This window comes from Herpailurus yagouaroundi, unplaced genomic scaffold, assembly GCF_014898765.1.
Source record: "Herpailurus yagouaroundi ecotype Mexico unplaced genomic scaffold, PumYag 182, whole genome shotgun sequence".
In the NCBI taxonomy this organism is placed as follows: domain Eukaryota; kingdom Metazoa; phylum Chordata; class Mammalia; order Carnivora; family Felidae; genus Herpailurus; species Herpailurus yagouaroundi.
The window spans coordinates 56,015,360-56,039,412 of record NW_024412413.1 but is presented as its reverse complement, the minus strand read 5'-3'; positions in this window follow the sequence as shown (position 1 = coordinate 56,039,412).

Genomic DNA, 24,053 nt, shown 5'->3' with positions numbered 1-24,053 from the left:
AAATGTAAATTACCTTACCATTGCTCCCAAAATCACAGTTACATTTAGCTTTTTAAATACTTTACATGATAGCGTCTTAGAAATGGGAGATTTTCTCCATCTTTCCAAAATATATTCCTTTAGTCAACAAGAACCTTTCATTTTAAGGAGGAAATATATTCTATTATATAAGAAGAAATCTTGTGATTCTCAAACAGATATATCATATACTAAGAATGGAAAAGTCAAAATTTCAACCTAAACAATGTTTTACGAAATAAAAATAACTTTGGTTTTCTTTTCCCTGTGAGTAAACTACACTGGAAACTAGTGGATTTTGTTTTGTTTTGTTTCAGATTGCTTCTCCTTTTGTTATACATGCTTTCCAGTTTTATTGAGAAATAATTGACATATATCACTATGTAAGTTTAAGGCACACAGCATGATGGTTTGATTTATGTACATTGTGAAAAGATTACCATAATAAGTTCAGCCAACATCCGTCTTCTCATACGGATAAAGTAAAAAGAAAAGAAAAAGAAAAACTATCTCTTTGAGATGAGAACTCTTGGGATCTACTCTCTTAATTACTTTCCTATATATTACACAGCAGTGTTAGCTATAGTTACCATGTTTTACATTACATCCCTAGTACTTGTTTATCTTTCAACTCGAACTTTGTACCTTTTGACCACCTTCCTTGAAATCTTCCCCCAACCTCTGATAACCACAGGTCTGATCTCCTTTCCTATGAGGTTTATAATTAGATGCCACATATAACTGAGATTATACAGTATCTGTCTTCCTCTGACTTATTTAGCACAATGCCTTTAAGTTCTATCCATGTTGTTGTTTGTGGTAGGATTTCTTCATTTTAATGGCTATATAATGTTTCATTTTATACACACATATACACATACACATCCCTCACAACTTCTTTATTTATTCATCCATTGATGGACACTTTTCTTGTTTCTGTATCTTTGCTATTGTAAATAATGGTGCTATGAACATGCGGTTACAAATATCTTTGTGAGTTGGAGTTTTCATTTCATTTAGATATATTCCTGGAAGGAGAATTGCTAACAATATTCTGATTTTAATTTTTTGAGAATCCTCCATACTGTTTTCCACAGTGGCTGTATCAATTTACAATCCCACCAGTAGTGCACAAAGTTCCCTGTTCTCCACATCTGTGCCAACATTTGTTATCTCTTGTTTTTTTCAGGCTGATCATTCAAATAGGGATGAGATGATGTTTCACTGTAGTTTTAATTGCATTTCCCCAATGACTAATGATGTTGAGCATCTTTTTACGTACCTATAAGACTCTTGTGCCTCCTATGGAGAAATGTCTGTTCAAATCTTTTGCCCATTTTTTAGTTGGGTTATTTGTTTTTTATTACTGCATTGTATGAGGGGTTTTTTATTTTTATTTTTTGATGTTAACCCTTATCAGATATATGGTTAGAAAATACTTATTTCCATTCTGTAGGCTATCGTTTTACTTTGTTGATGTTTTCTTTTGCTGTGCAGTGCTATATATTTTTGATAGTTCTATTAAATAAAAACAATTAAAAGCACATTAATAGTATAACATTGACTACTAATGAGAAAACTACATTTTCCCCTACAATTATTGCATAATATGACCTCATATTTCTCTGAGATTTCACAAATTAGAAAATGTGTGTCATCATGCATTTCATTCTTACCAAGTGCCAAGTTATACTACATGGTCAGAATTGAATGGAAATAATTGAATTAAATTTGGTTTATTTGCTATTACAACTGGTATGTAGCATGTGGAAAAGTGACGTGTCAGCATATTATAGAATAATTGGAATACAACAGAAACAAACATGGGAGTTACTTTAGCATTATACACAAACACATATTTGAGGTCCTATTATTGTCACTACTTAATTACTCAAAGGTAGTTAACAAAGTTCATTATAAAGTCCATATTCCTTGCTTGTATGTTAGCGTTAGAAATATTTTCAGTAATGTGTAATAATGGAGGAGGGTCCTCTCTGAAGACTAAAGCAAGTTCAAGCTTTGGAGATCATTGAATATTTATTTTTATGAAATCTTAAAAAGTGATATTAAAATGTAGAAGATAGATAAGACGAGGGAGCACTTAAGTCAAAGAAGATGAGGAGGCCAGAACTTACCAGCTCTCCCTGCCACCAATTATTCTCTGCATTGACTTTCCAAACACACTTGATAATTGTCTAGACTTGCAAAGATTAGTTTGAAGAGCAGTGGTCTAATCTATCGTATAGAATTTATATGAGCCATTTTTAAGAGAAATTAATTATTTTAGATTTAGTAGATGTTCAGATTTAAACAAATCATTAAACCTTAGGGCATTTCTCTTTCTTTTTTACGTCAGTTATAATTCCTACTGCATCTTTTCTCCCTCCCACCACATACACATTTGTAAGAACTACAAAGATAAAATAGATTTGAACATGCATTTGAACATGCGTGTCCTCCATTGAACTGGAGGACAAGAAGGGGTTAAAGGGATTGTAATTATTTGTGAATGGAGTCTCTAGTTGAGAACGGAATATATTTAGGTAAAAACTTGTGTCGGTGGACAGATCAGGTCAGCTTAAAACAGATGTTTTCTGTTGTGAGAACAGCGACGCATCGTCAGCATGATCTCATGTGGAAGCCTTTTCTGATCCACCAGGATGCACTGGTACCACTTTTCTTTACCCATATCCTATTCATTGTCCAACATACGGTATTATTACTGTTTGGTTTTGTGTCTTTCTAATCCAATAGACTTTGGAATAATTCATGACTGGAACTATTTTACTTATCTCTGTATAATCACATAGTATAACCCCTTTGTATCAGCTCATAGCACAGAGTAGCTGCCCAATCTACGTTTGCTAAAAGACTTGCTAATTGAAAAAAAAAAAAAAATGAATGACTTATGTAATGTAATTGTATCATTAAGAAAATCTCCTGCATTGCAAAACCTGATCAGTGACTCATGAAGCAAGAAAATGTAGTAACTTAATATTCCTTTTCTGCCTTGGCCTTTATCTTTTTGCATTTCCTTTCAACCAATAGTTGAAAGGTTTAAAAATTACTATCATTAATTAATAATTTTTAAGTAATAATCAAATAATTAAATACTACTAAAAATATTGCTAAATTATTGTTCAATCAATAGTTTAAAAACTATTAAAATTTTTAACTCTAACTCGGGTTACAGGAAGCTTATTAAGCTTGGAGTTTATAGGAAACAGCTGCTTCCTAGTTTTCTACATTTAACATCTTTACTGGCAATAGATAATCCTTTCCATTGTTCATATTCTCTCTCATAATTTACTTTCTTTTTTGATTCTTTTTTTATGTATTTCACTTACTGTTAATCACTAACTCAATCATTAATTCATTAAACATTTAGGAGCTATTATATGGCAAGCACTGAAATGAGGCCTGGGAAAATGGAAGCAGCTAAGACATTGACCCCATTCTTAAAGGCTCATAATCAACTGGAGAAGGCAGGAAAAACCACAGATGGGACTCCTTGTTTCTCGAACTCCTGGAACTAAGCACTAAAACTACAGTCCTAATGAGAGTAGCAAGATTCTATTTCTGTTTTTAATCTATCCAACAATTATGGAAAAGTCAGGACCTCGGAGAGGTATTTTAGGGAAGGGAACCTGGGTGGCTCACTTGATTGAGCTTCAGACTCTTGAATTCGGTTCAGGTCATGATCCCAGGGCCGTGGGTTCGAGCCCTGCATCACGCTTGGCACTGAGCATGGAGCTTGCTTAAGGTTCTCTCTCTCTTTCCCTTGCCCCTTTCCCCAGCTTGTGTGTGCTCTCTCTCTCTAAAGTAAATATTTTTAGGGACTCCTGGGTGGCTCAGTTGGTTAAGCCTCTGACTCTTGCTTTTGGCTCAGGTCGTGATCTCACGGTTAGGTTTGTGAGTTTAAGCCCCGCATTGGGCTCTGCGCTGACAGTGCAGAGCCTACCTGGGATTCTCTCTCTGCCTCTCCCCCATTCACTCTCTCTGTTTCTCTCTCTGAAAAATAAATTTTTTTTTATTTAAAAAATTAAAAAATAGGGGCGCCTGGGTGGCGCAGTCGGTTAAGCGTCCGACTTCAGCCAGGTCACGATCTCGCGGTCCGTGAGTTCGAGACCCGCGTCAGGCTCTGGGCTGATGGCTCAGAGCCTGGAGCCTGTTTCCGATTCTGTGTCTCCCTCTCTCTCTGACCCTCCCCTGTTCATGCTCTGTCTCTCTCTGTCCCAAAAATAAATAAACGTTGGGAAAAAAAATTTTTTTTAAATTAAAAAATAAAATAAATACATATGTTTAAAGTATTTTAAGGAGTCCCTGGAACGTTAAGTATGCTCATGAGGTCCGCTATTTAACCTACAATACTGAAATGGACATTTTACTTCTTGATATATGATTTTTGTGGAGGAGCCACATGCCCACATGCAGGACATTGCATATGTTGATATTGAATGTACCTGTGAGGCTGTGAGAAAGCTGCTGTTGCCACTGCAACACTGCCTTGAATCTGGCAAAAAGCCTTCTGAATCAGCCACTGCTGCCCTCTGCTCTCACTCTTCTTATAGAGAGAACTGTTCAGTGGTGGCAAGATGCATGGTAATTGAGGTCCAACTGAACTGAGGCCACACCTTGTCCCCTTCATTCAGAAAATTTTAAAAAGCCTTAAACATGTCTCCTTAACCTTTCTGAGTCTCAACTTGGTCATGTACGAAATTGATATGTCTACATTGCTGTATTAGAGGGTTAACATGGAAAAGGTATAATGCAATAAAATATGTATTTAAAAGAATCACTAGCACATATGTATTTTCTTATGAAAAAATATGATTTAGCTAGACATAGCTCACCCATACTAAGCTAATAATATCTCCATGGTGTCCCCCAAATCAAAAATGTGATACAATCATACCTCCTGTTTGTAACCCTAATGGTAAATTTTCCCTCCTTCTGGGCATTGAGTGTCAAAAACTATGAAGGTTCTGAAATGTTACTCTATTTTCAAGCTGCCAAGTCAGCCTGCCACATTCTCATAGGTGTTGATGGAAGACGCAGGACTCTTGGATCAAAGATGAAGTCAAGTTTATGTATATAAATAACAATGGCCAAAATATTAGTGCTTTTGCATTGATTCTCTAAATTCTACTTCTTACAGCATAACCTGAAAAGGACCATGTGATGTCTGCATATATGATATGTTTCATTATAAGAGAGGAACACCACGCTTAAGGAACCTAGAAATTATAATGGGCACTAAGCCCTTTGGTCCAGAGGGGAAACATTGCCTTTAATACACTGTGCAGTAAGCAGACTGTCCTTGGCTTGGAGAGGGACACTATCTCTATCTCCCAATGATGGTTGCTATATAAACATTCTTAAAGAGATAGTGAAGGACAAAATGTTTTGCTATAAAACATGGAGAAACACAGGAGACCAGTGAAGACTGGCCCAGTCCTTGAACCTTGTCTAGACCTTTAACTTCTTTAATAATTATAATAATATATTTGTCTATCAGTACACAAATACAAAGCAATACATCACAGCACGTTTTCTAGAGTCTTTAGGAAACCATAATTTTAAAATGTTCTATTGAAGTCAAAAAATTTTACATACATGGTGAACAATGTGTTTTATGTCCTTTCCCCCCATTTTCCCTCCTTACGGATTTAAAAAAAAGGAATTTTATCTCCTCTCTGAAAATGTATAGAGTTTATTTCTTTTACTTTCATTTTATCATGGTTCAACATAAACTATCCTATAATTATGAGGCAATATTTCCCATGTCTCAAGTAATCTTTTGGTAGTTGATTCATGTTTGTTTACATACTTCGGGCATCCTTTTACTAGATGCTCCTATATAATAGTGTATTGATTTTATTTCTAATCCATGACGCAGCTGCAAATAAGGATCAACAATTTAAATATCTGTTCATTTTCTTGTTTTAACCAAGCGATATTTTCAGGAGATTGCATCATAAAAAATAACTGTTGTGAATAACATAACCAGTTGCTGGAGGGAATGGGCATAGTATTCTTGTTAGGGAACAGAATGCCCATGATTATAACTAGAACAGATTGCTTACAGGAGCAGAATCTGCACAATGGCTCATTGGTAATAATGGATCAAGGGCTGTAGGGGAGGCAAAGGTATTGTCCAAGGTTGGTATTTTTTCTTACATGCACGGTACTTCTAATAAGTGAGAACAGCTGTAGAGTAACACCCCTGCCCTTGCTTATTATAAATCATTCACACTTTGGCATTAGAAATATGAGTAGACCCTACAGGAAAGAATGGATTCCAGTTCAACAATAGAGACCATTTGCAAATGAAGAAAAAAAAATGTATGAAGCTATATTATTTCCAGGATTGGACTGTGTCACCAATTGGAAATGAGGAAAATATCTGCTACTGGTTTCTTTGGAAATTTTATTTTTTTTTTAAATTTTTATTAATGTTTATTCACTTTTCAGAGGTGGAGAGAGACAGAGTATGAGCGGGATAGGGGCAGAGAGAGAGGGAGGCACAGAATCTGAAGCAGGCTCCACGCTCTGAGCTGTTAGCACAGAGCCCGAGGTGGGTCTCGAACCCATGAACCATGAGATCATGACCTGAGCCAAAGTTGGATGCTTAACCTACTGAGCCACCCAGGTGCCCCAAATATAGCTGTTTCCTGATCAGATCTGTGGGTGCTTAAATTTGACATCCCAGTTAATCCAGTAACAATCATTTAATGTCATATTTAATATTAAATACAAGTTAGAGCATAGTGCAATGCACTTGATTTCAATTAAAAATATTATAGTATTTGAGAAATTACTTGAAAATAAAGTAGATTTTAATCCCAATATAAACTTTCATGTCATATTGTATGTGTATGCATGCATGAGAGGAAAGGCAGCTGAACACGTTTGAAATATTTATGTAACAGACATGTTTACTTCCTTCACCTTTACATGACTTCAGATAAACAGCAGAATATCTGTAAGAATTTAAGATCATTGTTGGGCTATCTAGAAAGCCCACAGGATCTTTTTACAGGACAGATAAAGAAACTTTAGGAAAGTGTTTTGTTTTGTTTTGTTCTTATATATGATACCCTCTCACTACAATGTTGTTCTCATTTAGTGATTGTGGCAGATTCCAGTAGAGGCCATAAAATGTAAGAAAATTTTACTAGAAGCTCTCCAACCTTAGAAGCACAAAGAAATATTTTTTGACCCTTGCATGATAGGAAATGTTCTGACTACAGCCAGGAAGTCAGTAGCCTGATCAATTGGCTCTGTATCAATCACTGTGGCAACATCAGCAAACATTGTATGAAGGATAGTCTTGGTTTTCTTCTACAAATTTGCTCCCAATCCTTTCTCAAAAGAGACTGACCTCTATTGACTGAATCATACAGGTTCCCTAGCCCCGCCCCCCCCACACTTTTTCTTTTTGATTTGCTTTGGATAATACCAGTTTCATACTGATAGACTACAATGCTAGCTAGAAATGTAGGCCCATGATTATGAGAATATGGATAAAAATTAAGACAATTTATATATACTTATAAAAGAATTTAGTAAGTTTTAAGCTTAGGAATAAAAACTAGAACATTTGAATTAGTACCTATAAAGTAAAATAGAATTTCAGCTAATCTTTTTGGGTTGAACATGACTTACATTTGAAGAACTATAGAAACAGAGCAATTGTGATTTTTTTTTTTGCTTGAAGGAAATAGCTTAACTGTTAAATGTCTATTTTAAATAACAGCAAAAATGTAAATTGCAAATACATACATATTTTTTCTCTAGTATCCAAAGTTTCATTTCAAACAGAATTGCAAAAATAATACTACCCCACTGTGTAATGGAAATGAGAAATGCAAAGGCCATTAAAGAGGATGGTGAATTTATACAGTGCATTAGCACCAGAGAATATAGCATGGATATTCTTTAAAAATTCAGTATTTAATGACACTTGGATTTACACTACTATCTGTCTGAGCTGTTAAATCCATGATGAGATAATAGTGTACCTTATCTTGCCAAAGAATTGTGAGATGATTTTGTCCGTAGTGTCTCAATTTGTTTATTTAACAATGAAGAAATAGTTCACATTAAACACCCTGAACACAGGAAAAACAATAACACATTAGTTCTTGTCTAACTAAAACAGAGCAAAATCAGATAAAGCTCATCTATGTTGTTTGTGGGTGCTGGTTCCTGATGTTTTTGTTCAGCATTTAGTACTGAGGAGTCAATGAAGGCAATAGAGCTCTGTCCTCTGTACCCCTTCCACATTCATATCACCTTGCCTCCTCCCCACCCCCGAAAAGAGGAGCCTGAACGGGTGCACTAATGAATATATACCCATATTCAAATGTATATTTTATATACATCTCTATGTGAATTTTAAGCATATAAATATATGACCTACATTGAAATGTGAGTTTTATACCTCTTTTCAAGCTTTATTATGAAAATGATGCTTTTTTGTGTGTGTTTGTGTTTGAAGCTTTCAGTATTCAGTTATTAGGATTTCAAATATTAGTAAAACATGGCCTTCAGTAGATTTTTCAAAGTAAATGTTACTTTGTGAATAGCAACTCCAAATTCAAATAAAAATGTTGTCAGATCTTATTCATAAATTTCTTTCACTTTTCTTAATATGATGGTTAGGGGCGCCTGGGTGGTTCAGTCGGTTGAGCGTCCCACTTTGGCTCAGGTCATGATCTCACGGTCTGTGAGTTCAAGCCCCGCGTCGGGCTCTGTGCTGACAGCTCGGAGCCTGCAACCTGCTTCAGATTCTGTGTCTCCCTCTTTTTCTGCCCCTCCCCCACTCATGCCCTGTCTGTCAAAAGTAAATAAACATTAAAAAAAAATATATATATATATATATATATATATATGATGGTGAAACTCTGTTTTTTACTGTGTGTGAGGTGACTGGTGCTCAGGATTTTTCCATTTTTACTTCTTTTTTTTCATTTTGAAGGAAGTATATTGGTATTTACATCCATTATAAGGGGGGAAGTTACCTATTTCCAAAAGTTTTCATTAAAGTGCTGGTTTTAAACTGGTCCTGTGTGAATTTTTACCCCTTACATAATTAACAGTAATTTCACCAGGTTTTATGGCAAAAACCAATAAAGATCTCCTTGTAGCTCTGGCAAGAGAATAAGAAAAGCATATCTTGTTGAAACCTGAACAAGACATATAAGGTAGTAGGAACTGAGATAAAGAGACACTTAGTATGAGGTTTTATGTTAATCAGGCCAGGATTTGGGCTATGTTCAATTTTTTTTTGGTTTTGTAGCTGCTGGAGGCTTGAAGTTCTTCTAATGTCTTTCTGTCTTCTCTTTTGACCTTCAGATTTTCTAATAACTCCTCTGCAGATGTAATCTTGAACCCTTTTATCGGCAACCCACTCTTTATTCTGGAATTCTGTTGATGTGCTGATAAGGTGTGTGGAGAGAGAAGTGTTCTCTAATCTTTTGATTAAATATCAACCGTTTCGTGGGCCTCAGTATATGTACTGTGCCCTTTGCAAATGTTTCTTAGCTTTCTTTCCTTCCCTTCCTGAGGTGAGATTGGAAAGTGAGAGGGGCTAGCATAAGAGAAATGTCTTCCCCAGAAGGGATAAGAATCTGTGAGGTATTTTTCCTGGAGTGTAGCCCTTTGCTATAGAGGACAGTCTGGGTATATTTAATAATGGAATAATGAATGCAATTCATAAAAAGAAGTGAGATATCCACGAAGACATAACAATCCCAAACAGGTATCAGTGCTTTATTGTATTAAATAATTTTTATTTTTCTTTTGCTGTGATTGTCATGTATTATAAATAAGCTTATTACAGCACATAACATAACCTAGGAACTTGAGATTTCATAAGTGATCTCTTGACAAAGAGGAGCTTCAAGTGCTGCTGGGATGTAGAGAACTTGGAAGCCTTATACATTTCTGGTGGGAATTTAAAATGGTGCAGCCACTTTGGAAAACAGTTTGTCCGTTCCTCTATATGTTAAACATAGGCTTTCCATATGACCCATCAATTCTACTCTTAGATATATAACCAAAATACATGAAAACAGGTGTTCAATTAAAATGTTTAAAAGATGTTGATAGCAACACTATTTACAATAGCCAAAAGATGGCAACCCAAATTCCATAAACTGGTGAATGGATCAATAATAGATAGTATATCCATGTAATAGAATATTATTTAACCATACAAATGAATGAAGTACTGGTGAATGTAAACATAGATAAACCTTCAAAACATCAAGGCAAGTGAAAGGAGGCAGACACAAAAGTTCACATACTATATAATTTAACTTACATGAAGCATATAAAATACGCAGATCCCCAAGACAGAAATGATTCAGGACTTGCCGGATGCTAGGGGATAGGGGAATAGAGCATGACTGCTTAATAACAGATTTTTTTTTTGGAGTGAAGAAAAATTTCTTAATGAGATAGTGGTGAAGCTTGGAGAGCATAGCGAATGTACTAAACACCACTGAATTTAACTCTTTAAAATGACTAACTTTATATTATGTGTTTTTATTACAGTGTAAAAAGCAATTGCATTTATGAAGAAAATACAGTTCAGTATGAAATATTTTACGGGTCTCCATTCTACATATGATCCAGTAGTATGCTTTATTTTTTTTAATTATTTATTTATTTATTTTGTGAGAGAGACAGCACGAGTGGGGAGGGGCAGAGAGAGAGAGATTCCCAAGAAGGCTCAACATTGCCAGCATGGAGCCCGACGTGGGACTTGAACCCATGAAACCATGAGATAATGACCTGAGCTGAAAACAAGAGTCGGATGGCTCAGCCACCCAGGTGCACACAGTAGTATGTTTTAAAGTCCTGTTTAGATTCAACACTAAACAACAATTGACTATATACTAATTAACCTAAATTATGATCTTTTTTCTTGCCTTCATGTTATATGTGAACACAGTGCTTACATACAATATCCCTTTTGAAGCAGGCTTAATTAGTATAGGCTTATAAAGTCAAACCCAATTAGTATTCTAACTATTTTGTTCAGAAATACACACACACACACACACACACACACACACACACACACACACACATTTGGCTTCATAGTTGTTCGGACTTCATGAAACAAAGATATTTAAGGGGCAAGTGAAGAAAATCAACAACTTTCCTCCAGTTCTCTTCAATAAGGGCCATAACTTTTTGTGGTATAGGGTTTTAAAAGAATTGTCGTTTGGCTGGTTATGTGATTATCAGGATCACTTGTTTAACTTACCCTTTGAATGTAGCTTTCCACAGTGATCATGGTGGGAAGGCCAATCCCCACAGTCAGACGACCTCCTAAAATAGGGCAAATGAAATAGACGAATAGCCTGTAATGGAATGAAAAGCTGTACTCATTCTGGGTCCAAAGAGAGTTTAGTTAATTATATTCAACCCACTGTGTAATTTTTCAGTGTCTATAATACTAGTCCCAACATTTATTTACAAAGGTAAATAAAATGCATTTTGATTAGGGATTTGTATTCCTCTAGAAATTGGTTTTCCTTATAAATATTCACATTTGTTAAGTATTTCCATATATTTTTATGAAATGTTGGTCATTTCAGTTCACGTATTTCACATTTACATACCTCTCTTACCTCCTCTTTTTAAACTTGGCTTCTACGTTTGGTACAATTTCCAATTGTTACCTACATCTAATTTTTTTTTTTAAAGATTTTTTTAATGTTTATTTTTGAGAGAGAGAGACAGAGGGAGAGAGACAGAGCATGAGCAGGGGAGGGGCAGAGAGGGAGACACAGAATCTGAAACAGGTTCCAGGCTCTGAGCCGTCAGCCCAGAGCCCGAGGCGGGGCTCCAACTCAGGAGCTATGAGATCATGACGTGAGCTGAAGTTGGACGCTTAACCAACTGAGCCACCCAGCGCCCCTACCTAGGTCTAATCTTAAAGTCAGGAATATTTTCCACAGTATTCACTTGCCCCAAGGCCTTTACAAACCATCTGGATGTTCCCCAGTACAAAAGGGCATCTCTCCCTGGCTCCACCTTAGAAGAGGGATTGGAACACCACAACCAGTCAAAATGGATTCTAAATATCTTCTGAAGTATCACTATTTTCTTTTTTCTAACATCACACCATACATGCTTTCTTCAGAATATTGCAGTGACAGCTTTACTGACAACTTTCCCTTACGGAACCAGCATCCTGCAATTTATCCTCCTCACTAAAAATGTTCTTTAGGATGAAAAATTTGATAATACCACACTCCTGACAAAATTTCTGTAATGGCTCCACAAAGCCTACATAAATTCCACATCATTAAGTCTGGCGTTGATCTTTCAAAATCTCTACCTGTGTATACTCTAGGAATCATCTCACGGTCTCTTTTCTATTGTCTGATCACCATCCACATGATAGAGATATCAGACTGCTCTACATTTTTAAACACACACTGTTGCCCTCTTCCATTTAGAAATTAGGAAATTAGGTTCTTTCTGCCTAGATTATTCTTTCTAATCTTATCTGCCTGGCAAACATTCATTCAAACTTCAGTACATTTTGGTTTCAACTTTGAGAAGTTTTCTCCATTCTTTAAAGGTAAAAATAAGACCTTTCTTTTTCTTCCTTTCCATAGCATTTTGTAAATGTCTGCATTGTCAATGTGCTATCATAATTAACTACTTGATTACACATCTGTCTCACCAAGTAGACATGGTTTTCTTCTATGTCTTTGATCTTTTCCTCTCTACTTATAGGCTCCAGGGTCTGATATCTGTTCCTTTGCGTTTCCGTGAATATTTGTCTTTAAAATGTGGTGTCACTGATGCTGATAAAACCTATGACGAAAAAGCTAATTATATTAAATGTGTGCTATTTGACGGTGCCTGGGACAAGTGCTTTATATGTTTTAGTTACCTTAACTTCTTGGAAATTTCTTATTTTCTTTCAAATCTACAAGGTTACTTTAATTCACATTTTTTTATATAAATCATAAAGATGGTATTCAGAGAGCATACTTAACTCTTTAAGATCATATAGCTATAAATGGTGGTTCTAGGTTTTCTCCTTAATCAGGCAAAGTGACAAATGGTCAAGACGAGACTTACTGGATTTGACTCCTAGCTTTACCACCTCTTGGTTGTATGATATGGACATGCTCTATTGTCTCTATTTCAGTTTTCCCATTTCTAAAATGGACCAATGCTAGTAAATACCTCATAGGTTATAATAAGTCTTCAATGAATCAATAGTTATAGAAAATATTTAGAATAGCCTTTAGTGTGAAGTAAGAATAATGAACATATCTTATTTTTATCACCTCCCAGAATTACCTGACCTGTTTTTTTTTTTCTTTATTCTCACTCTTTATTATTTTAAATTTGTCCTCTCCATACCCAGTTGCCTCATTGGCCTTCCTTCCTAGATATAGAATAACATACGAACAATGAAGGTAAGTATTTTATTATACCTTGACTTGAGTATACAGGTAGAGCAGAGTTCTGGAGTTTATCAAATACATTTTCATGATACATCATAGTGAATTGAGAATATATTTGGCACAATTAAAAGAGAGTGGATGTGAAAGGTTTACACCAGAGGTTGACCACTTTTTTCTGTAAATATCCAGGTAGTAAATACTTTAGGCTTTGCAAGCCATATAGCCTCTGTTGCAAATGCACCCTTGAAGTGCAAAAGTAGTCATAGACACCATATAAATGAGTGCACTTGTTTTTTTTCCAATAAAACTTTATTTTTGAACAGTGAAAGTTGAAGTTCACATATTTTTTATATGTCAAAAATATTCAACTTTTTCAACCATCAAAAAGATAAATAGGTATATATAGCATATATATCAGCATATGAACTATACAAAAGCAGGTGTTAGACTGGATTTTTCCAGTGGCCATAGTTTGTTGACTATGATTTAGACAAAGAGGCCCACTCCAGAGATTTTTATGTTTAGTTCTCTTCCCATAGGTTGCTGTGTTAGTTGCTATTCAGATGTTCTTCTAAAGATTTTTTTGTTTTTGTTTTTTTTTTTTTGTTTTGTTTTTTATAAATCACCGGTCAGCTTAAGGTCTTCTCTGATGCGTGGACAGCCATGGTCTAGGGAGCTAAGACACCATAAATACTAAGATGGCAGGCACACACATGCACTTATATTGAAATTGCAAAGCATGTTCTTACCACGTGTGTATCAGTGAAGAAATCTGATGAGTGCTAACTCTTGACTTGGGATGAAGTGATTTCTAAGTGAATTGAATAGAGTGAGCATGTAGACAATGCTTCCTTTATTTGTTTCCAACTGATATGGTCATTTACCACTGTAGGTCAGTGTGAAATATCAAATGTTATTTGAAACTTAAAGTTCTTGAGATCTACCTTTCGTTCCTCTTAGCACAAATTACTCCCTTTGGAAAATCATGCATTTGAGAGGTCAAGCAAGAGAGGACCCTTCTGACATAATGCATTTCCTTTGGAGATGTCCTGACAAAGAGAAGAACAAATGTAGAAAGTAAATATCTGACAAAAGCAGAAAAATTAGACAGGTTCAGTTTTTCATTTTACTCCCTACCTTGCAGTTCAGTTCCTTTGAAATCAATGAGATTCTTTAATGCAGGGGAGATCTGCACAAGGCCAAAAGAAATGAAAGTCTGATCCACAAAGACCGGTATTCAATAAAAGATTAAATAAAGTGCTGCTGGTTTTTTTTTTTTTTTCTTTTCTTTTCTTTTTTTTCTTCCTGACTATCAAAGCAAATGATTTTAGAGATAGTCATTTGTAATTATAGTAGTAATCTGGTTAATTGTTACATGGTACTACTTTACCTAGGTTTTAATTCAATTTTGCTATGGTTTAAAATATATTAGGGATGCCTGGGTGGCTCAGTCCGTTAAGTGTCTGACTTCAGCTCAGGTCATGATCTCGCATTCCCTAGTTCGAACAATGCATCGGGCTCTGTGCTGACAGTTCAGAGCCTAGAGACTGCTTTGGATTCTGTGTTTTCCTCTCTGCCCCTTCTCTGCTCACACTAGGTCTCTCGGTCTCTCTCTCAAAAATAAATAAATAAATACATAAATACATAAGTAAATAAATAAATAAAAAATAAAATATATTGGAGGGGCTGGGTGGCTAACTCAGTTAAGTGTCTCTTTCTTGATTTCGGCTCAGGTCACAATCTTATAGTACATGGAATGGAGCCCTCTGCTGACAGTGCAGAGCCTGCTTGGGATTCTCTCTCTCTTGCTCTCTGCCCTTTCGCCTCACGTGTGCTCACACTCTTTCTCTCTCAAAATAAATAAACATTTATACCAAGTAAAATATAATGGAGATTTTAACAAAAATAATTTGGTAATTGTAAATGTTAAACATACAATTAATAAGGAGAAAGTTTATAATTTAATCAGTAGAGTGAAGTATGTAGGTTTTTATCTGTAGCTCTATAGAATAGTTTACTAACTATAACAAAATGTTTTTATGAAGAGCAATACTTACATCTTTGCACATCCCCATTTGCCCACTTTGCTTTTCAGTTACTCCACTTCAACTCACTCAGGTCAGTCTCTGTCTTTTTGGAAAACCTGATAGAATTAAAATCTCCAAAGAGAAAAATCGAACTATAAATTCTTTAAAGATTCTTACAGTTTAGCAAGTATTAAGCCTTGTGATTACATATTAAAAATTCATTTAAGGGGCGCCTGGGTGGCGCAGTCGGTTAAGCGTCCGACTTCAGCCAGGTCACGATCTCGCTGTCCGTGAGTTCAAGCCCCGCGTCAGGCTCTGGGCTGATGGCTCGGAGCCTGGAGCCTGTTTCCGATTCTGTGTCTCCCTCTCTCTCTGCCCCTCCCCCGTTCATGCTCTGTCTCTCTCTGTCCCAAAAATAAATAAAAAACGTTGAAAAAAAAATTCATTTAAGTGAAATGAAATTATAGAAAAAACTTTGAGAAATATTAATTCTAAAGCAAGTATAGAAAAATTAGGAAATCTTTGTACATGTCAGACTTTCTTGTCTATCACTTCTCATAGCTGTTATTGTAGAAGAGGAAATGTATGTTTATAACCCACAGGAAAGTGTATTTTTGTTTGTGTCTCATATTCACCCAATGCCCATGTTACTCCATCCTTTCATCAAGTAAGCTGACTGTTTAGCAAATGTCATATACTTATTTCTTCGATTTTGAACAGTGTCTAGATTCAAAAAAGATAAAAAAAGAATCAACCATCACGGTTGTTGTCTACTCTTCTAAAAGCTTTGCCTTATGACAGTTCATTGGAAAGTGTAGAAGGAAATTAGTTTTTGACAACCATAAATTTTCCATTCTTCAGATATTATACACAAGGAAACACATAGTACTCTTTTTTTCTTATGATGAAAGAAGAGCCTACTTTTATCATCCACAAAGGCTGGTAGTTTTCTCATTTCTCATTTTATAAATATTAATTGGTCAACTTAGTCTTTATATAGGCCATGCTGGTGCCAGGAGAAGGTCTTCATATATTGACCTCAAGGAACTTACAGTCCAGTTGAGAAAATTTACTTTCTTGTTAAAAATACCTTTTATACAAAATAATTTAAGTACATTATGTAGTTGCACTGCCCTCTTTAAAATATTGGAACATAATTACGAATCCATTAAGTGTAGTTTACTTTTAATGACTTGCTTTTGAAGGATAAAGTAATGGAAGGGAGAAAAAAAGTAACTTTACAGTGGAGAAACCTGACAAAAAAAAAAAAAAAAAAAAGCCCGCCATATACTTCCCATATGATAAAAGTATACGTTAGTGAAAAGTTTTATTGATCGCATATACTCTTGATATGATGTGTTCACAGTTTTGCTCTACCTCTGTTGTCTTCCTCCAAAACACACATAACCCCAGTCTAATCATGAGGAAACATCAGACAAATCCCAATAGAATGGCATTTAGCAAAATATCTCATCAGTACTTGTGAAAACTATCAAGGTCATGAAAAGCAAGGAAATTCTCAGAAACCATCCCAGCCAAGAAAAACCAAAGGATACATGACAACTAAATGTAATGTGGTATCCTAGATGGTCTCCTGGACCAGAAACAGGATATTGAGTAAAAACTAACAAAATCTGAAGGAAGTATGGACTTTAGTTAACCACAAGGTACTACCATTGGTTCATTAATTATAATTAATGTACCATACTAATATTAGAGAAAATTAAATATAAGGTATATAGGAAATCTGTACTATCTTTGCAATTTTTTGTAAATCTAAAATAATTCTAAAATAAAAAGTTCATCAAATGATTTTAAATCATCATTTTTAAGAATAAAATCAACAGGGAAATAAAAGAGATAACATATTTATTATGTATTTGGAGAAAAATTGGGGGAACCTAAGAAACTCAGAATCAAAGGACACATTTTTGACCGGTTAGAAATTTCTTCTAAAATATTTGCATGTGAAGTTTTTGTGCTATATCATCTGTCATAAAAGTAGTACAGGCATATTATACAACAAATAAATTTATTTACCTATTTATATTGGCACAATTAAAGAGAATATAAGACTATATGTATTCTTAACATCCCTTCTAAAGAGAAGTGTGGTAGAAAATTTCTGTTTTAAAACATTTGGTTTAAAAATTGTCTTTTAAACTCAGACCCTGGTACTTTTATGTAGTGATTCACATTGGATAAGCATTTATAAACACACATATAATTTTATTGCTGGTACTCACCACAATAAGTCACAGGGTTTTATTTTTCAATGTTTATTTTGAGAGAGAGTGAGTGAGCAAGGAGGGGAGGGGCAGAGAGAGAGGGATAGAGACAATCCCAAGCAAGCTCTGCACTGTCAGCAGTGCACAATCTCATGAACTGTGAGATCATGACTTGAGCCAAAGTCAAGAAGAGTTGGGCATTTAACTGACTGAGCCACCCAGGCACCCCCACAGGGTTTTAAGTGGGGCCACAGTAGTTAGAATATCTATAAATTACTTAAAATATTTCTGTAGAGACAGTAATATTTGTACATGTGTGTTAGTTTAAACTATAGGAGCATGAGTTATACAAGTTAGAAATTCTGATTCCAGAGATTATTAGCATTTCATAGGAAGACCACATGGGTAGATGCTATTAATAGTTCCCACCCATACTTTAGCCATCCTGATTTCCTTCGGCACTTGACTTTGGTGGTAAGTGAAATAAATGTTAGAAATGATTTTCATTGGTGAAATGAATAGCTTGTGAATTAGCACATTGGCAGTATGATATAGGCTATCATTGGGGATAGTTTGTTTTCAAATTATATACATGAATCAAAATACTTCACAGACACATTCTGTCTCTGACCAGACAAAATAATCAACAGTAGTGGTGTTCAGTAGAAATATAATGAAAACCACATGAGTGTTTAATGTGAGTGTAGTTTCATTATCAAAACTAAAAGAAGAAAAAATACACGTGAATTAATTTTAATAATATATTTTATTTAAAACAATAAATACAAAATGTTGACATTTCAACTTATAATAAATATTAAAAAATCAATGAGATATTTTGCAGTTCTTTTTATACTTAGGAATTGAAGATGTATTTGAAACAACACCTATCAGTTCAGAAGGTATATTTAAATGAGAAAAATTGATCTGTATTTAGCGTTAATATAATTTATGGTTGAAAAAGTAGATTTACATACTCAGATATTTCAAAACATGCCTAAAAGTTGGCCAAAACTTGGATAGAGCATAAAAATAATTTTTCTTTAAAACTCATTTTTATAAAACCTAAACTAGTTAATTTTTTAGAGTAATTGATTTGACTTTAAAGCAAACTGTATTGGTTTCGAAACTATGTCCATGTTAAGTAAATACACTAACTCATGTCAACTCACAATTACTGAATTTGAATTCTAATGGGTACTATATAAACTTGAAAGCATTGCTAAATTTATCAATATCAAGAACATGTTCTTTGAAAAATGTTGTATTTTTTGTAGCTTTCCATAACGAAATGCTATCAGTTATAATTACAACCTTTTCTATGTTGAGTCATTTTAGAAAAAAATGTGTAAAATTATTAGTGATCTATATTATGAAGTTTGAATTTTAATATAAACTCTTGCATTGTTTAGCTAAATAACAAACTTTTTACCCTTATATCTTCAAATTCAATCTTTTATGTGCATCGGAAGATTGAAGAGAAAAAGTAAATGACATGACAGTATATTTTGACAATATATTTGTTTTTGATTATTGAATATTTGGCAACCATTCCTTTTAAGAAAATCTTGAATAAGAATTGATGGTGAGTAGGAGTGTTGTCACCAAGATGGCAGAGTAGGAGACCCCAGCCTTCTTCCCCCCGCAAAAGATCAACAACTAGACAGCTGTTTGTGAATAAAACAGCTCTCTGGGAGAGGTCTGGAGTCTACTTAAGGAACCTCAGTAACATAGTGGGACACAAACCTGAAAATCATTATGCCCAAAAGGAAAGAAGAACAGTTTCATTTTGTCTGTATCATCTAACCCCTGAAGCCAGCATAGCTCAGCACCAACAGGAAACTCCAGCTAAAAAGAGATTTCTCCATCAGGAAAAGCAGAACAGGGTGAGTTACCAGCTTTCCTAGCCTTTGGTGGCACCACAGGAAGGACAATTCAGCTTCATGTCACCCAGAGCCCAGAAAAGCTGAGATGTATAGAAATGGCTGAGAACAAGGAAGAAAAACAGGAATTATCAGTATCAGCCACATAGTAAGGCTGACAGTGGTTGCTAGTGGCCTGCTTTGCAGGTGACCTCACCAGCTTTTGCCACTGAAGAAACCAAGGGCTGGCACAGCTGCTGTGGATCCCTTGCAAATTTCATGGTTTTTGCAGGTATCTGTTAGCAGAGGCTAGCTACTTGAGACCCTCCCTGTTTACTCCTGCACATATCCCGCACTGTGGAGCCTCGGACCCATACTGGGAGCCAGCAGAGGCCTCTGTGGCTGTGCAAGTACAAAATGCCAGCCAAGATCCCCTGCAGCAGATCCCCACCACCAAATGGACTCTTGGGGCTAGCCACCACCCCTCTTTTGGCTGTCTGCATGCCCATGCCCAGTGGCTCAGCATTAGCTGCCACCACCATATACATGCCAGTAGGAGGACCATGCCACAGCCATAGAAGTGGCATAGAAGACCATGTCAACAGCCAGGACCCTGAAGCCACTTATGGGCCCAGAATTGGTCCTTTATCCTGTCACTTGCCTGCACTCCTGGACTTGAACTTAACTATAACTGGCCCCTCCAGCCTTGAACCTGTACATGTCCAGCCCAATGCCCCAACATTGACCTTTCTTGCTATATACCCATGGTGAGAATCAACAGTCCCAACACTGTATTAACTCTGGGAGGTATATCAAGAGAATTTATGATCCTTTCCTGTTGGAATAACCTTTTTACTATTATGAAGTGTTCCTCTTTATTTACGCTAAAGATCCCTTACCTAAAATTGACCTGGTATAATATAAATACACCAGTTTCTTTTTATTAACATTTGCACACATGTTTCTTTAAGTCATTCTGAGTACCCTTATAGAAGTGTCTAACTAAGCTATTGAAATTGAAATAACTTTTTATCTGATTTTGGCAATCTTAAACTTTTACTTGGTGCATTTTTCTTTTTGATTTGAATAATACGGGTTCTTTTAAAGATCTACCATCATACTATTCATTTTCTATTTGTCTCATGTTTTTTAAGTTATATTATCTGTTTGTCTTGTCCTGATGACTTTTATATCATACAAATATTATCATTTCCTTTTTTTCTACCTCCAACTTGTAGGTGACACATATTTAACCATATTTCAGTGATTATACTAGAGATTTACAATATGCATCATTGTCATCAATGTTAAAGAGTCCTAATAACCAATTAGTAAAGTGAACCTTCTTAAGAAGTCATACTTTAAACCATTAATTGAATTTACTATTTTTAAGGGCACTTCTATCAAGAAAATAATGGAAAATTATCATCTTGATTTTATCTTAGTAAACATTTTGCCTTTTAAAATCTACAACTAGAGGAAAATTGATTCAAAATAGCAAAGCCCTCTTTTCCAGTTACTAGGACTGTAATTGAGAATGGACACTAAAATTCAATAGCTGTCAGAGTTTGCTTGGCTACTGATTTGAAAATTTCAGAGATATAGGTTATAATTTATCTGATCCCTCCTGCCATTATACTGAAAAAATGCTTGGCTTTTGTGAATGATTCAGCTTGCCAATTAATCCTACAGCTCTGTTGAGGGAACAAAGATATTAAACAAAGGGTGCTCTTTAATCTATGAGATTCCCCACAGTGAATTCATGTACTGCCAAATTTCACAGATTGACATCTTATTGTAATCCTACATAGCAAAGCAGTAATATTCACCAGAGGGAGATATTTTGACCTGGAAAAGAAATGAGAGCATAAATACAATCTGTCTACTGTAGTGAATATTGGTATTTTTTGACCTGTGGTAAAAATAAAAGGCATGGTCGATGACTATTCTACATGCAACCTTATGCCAAAATTAATGCAGAAATGGAACAAAACAAAAATCCTCCTACAATTTTGAAAGAATAAATGGAAATAGTTGTGACAGAATATCTTCTTTGTTTATTTAAAATAAGTGTACAATACTAATTTATGGGCCATTAATTAGTATATAATATTTAGAATTGGGGTAGTTCTTTAATATAATCAAAAATTAATTTTACAAATGAGGAAATTGAGGCTGGGGATAAGTATTTGGAAGGCCTATCAAGCTTGAACTCAAACCCACTGCCTTGAATACATCTACAGCATAGTAATTATCATATATTAATGCAAATGGCATTTTTTTCTCTGAATGACACTTTATAATCTCAGTTCTTCAAGACTAGATATGGTTGGTTAATTTTTTGAATTCTTAATACCTTTTATCATTTTTAGTACACTATAAGTGTTAAATATTACTGAGTAAAAGAGAATATTATCACAAAAGTTTCATATTTATAATTTAATTACTTAAGAAGAAACATAGTAATATTTAAAAAAATATTTAAATGCCAGTTATTTTCTATATTCTCACAAAATATAATGTAATTAAAAATTAGTAATTAATACAAGTTCCAATGATAGCGTGGCCATTAACTAAACAGTCATATATCGCATACTATTTGCGTGATGATTTACATGGTTTAGCTCACTGAATGTTTAGAGTTTTCATAGTAATAGGTACACACGAGTAATTACAATTAATTTATTCACTCATCCAACAAATACTAAGAACCTGCTGTGTGTTAGATATTGTTTTAGATGTTGGAGGATTTATCAGCTTGTAAAAAGATAGTTCCTTCCTTCACGTGTCATATGTTCTGGTGGGGCAAGATATTGACACAAATGTAAATAAAAAATGAAATTAGAATTTCAGATACTGAGAAGGTCTAAAAGAAAAAAAAACAGGAGAATGCAATAGGGAGTTGTAGTAAGTAGATGAATGGAAACTAATATATCAAGAACAGTCAGAAAGAGCTTTCTTTAATGGTTGACATCTGAGGTAGACTGGATGATAACAGGTGAGCCATGGAAATATCAGTTACAATAAGAGAGACAGAATGGCCAGAGGTAACTTAATGTGGAGTTGATTTTAGTGGTTGAATTTAGGCACACAGTTGAGGTAATATAAAGTTATATTATCGTATTATGTGTACAAGGTACAGCAGAGTGTTTTGTAAGCCTGAATAAGGGGTTTATGCTGTGCTCCATATACTATGAAAAGTCATAGAAAGGGTTGAAGCAGGAAGAAGGCGATCTGATACATACTTCAGAAAAAGGAATGTGGTTTTTATGTGGAAAATAGATCATTGTAAGAAAAAAAGTGAAACAAAGCTAGAGAGAAGACTCTTAAAATAGCTCAGGTGAGAGAGGATGATAACTTGGTCTAGTAATGAAACAGGAAATGGTGAGAAGTTACTAGATTATGAACTTATTTTGGAGGTAAAACCAGCAGCAGTGGTAATGGATTGAATATTGACCTGAAGGGATCCAAACTAATTAGGAATGGCACCTGAGGGGCGCCTGGGTGGCTCAGTCAGTTGGGTGTCCGACTTCGGCTTGGGTCATGATCTCACAGTTGGTGAGTTCAAGCCCTGCGTCGGGCTCTGTGCTGACAGCTTAGAGCCTGGAGCCTGCTTCAGATTCTTTGTCTCCCTCTCTCTCTGCCCCTCCCCTACTTGTGTGCTCTCTCTCTCTCTCTCTCAAAAATAAATACACATTAAAACGTTTTTTAAAAAAGGAATGACACCTGGAGTTTTGGTCTGAGCAGTGGGGTAGATGATGCTGTCATGTACTGAGATGTGCAAAACGAGGGAAGGAACTGGCTTGTGAAGGGGGTCCAGGAGTGATATAGCATGCTTTCCAACCCCTTTCTATTCTTTGTCACTATGGTGAGCTTGAATGAATCCATTAGAAGCCTGGAGGATCCATTTTACTTTGTATAGAATGGATTACAGAGTAGAGAGGGGCAGGGAGATAAAGGAGGGATTTTAAGGATGGGAAGATTGATCATGTTTAATGGCTGAAGGAAGGGAGCTAGAAGTGATACAAAGAGTGATGGAAAGGAAATGACTGATGAGCAAAATCCCAGAAAAGGCAAGAAAATACGACATTGTATGCACATACTTAACAACAGGTTATGTACAAAGTATTCTGTGATAAGATACTTGAAGGTGTCTAAGGATTGGTTTGGATGAAGTAACAGGAGTGGTGAAGGATAAATGTTATCTACTGAAAATAAGAAAGGATTTGGGAGGAGATTTAAAGTCTAAAATCATTGTTAAAGGAAATGTCAATGAAAAGATAGGGAGAACTGAAGACTAAAACTAAAATGGAAGTTCCAAAGTTGAAAATGATGCACATTTTTATGGAAGGTAAATCTCTATAGTTGTTTCCAGCCACCTAAATATGTAATTGTAGATGTTATGCTATAGTAAGAACTACTGTTCTAATTGGTTTGGACTGTGCATGACTAAACCACAGAGATGCAAGG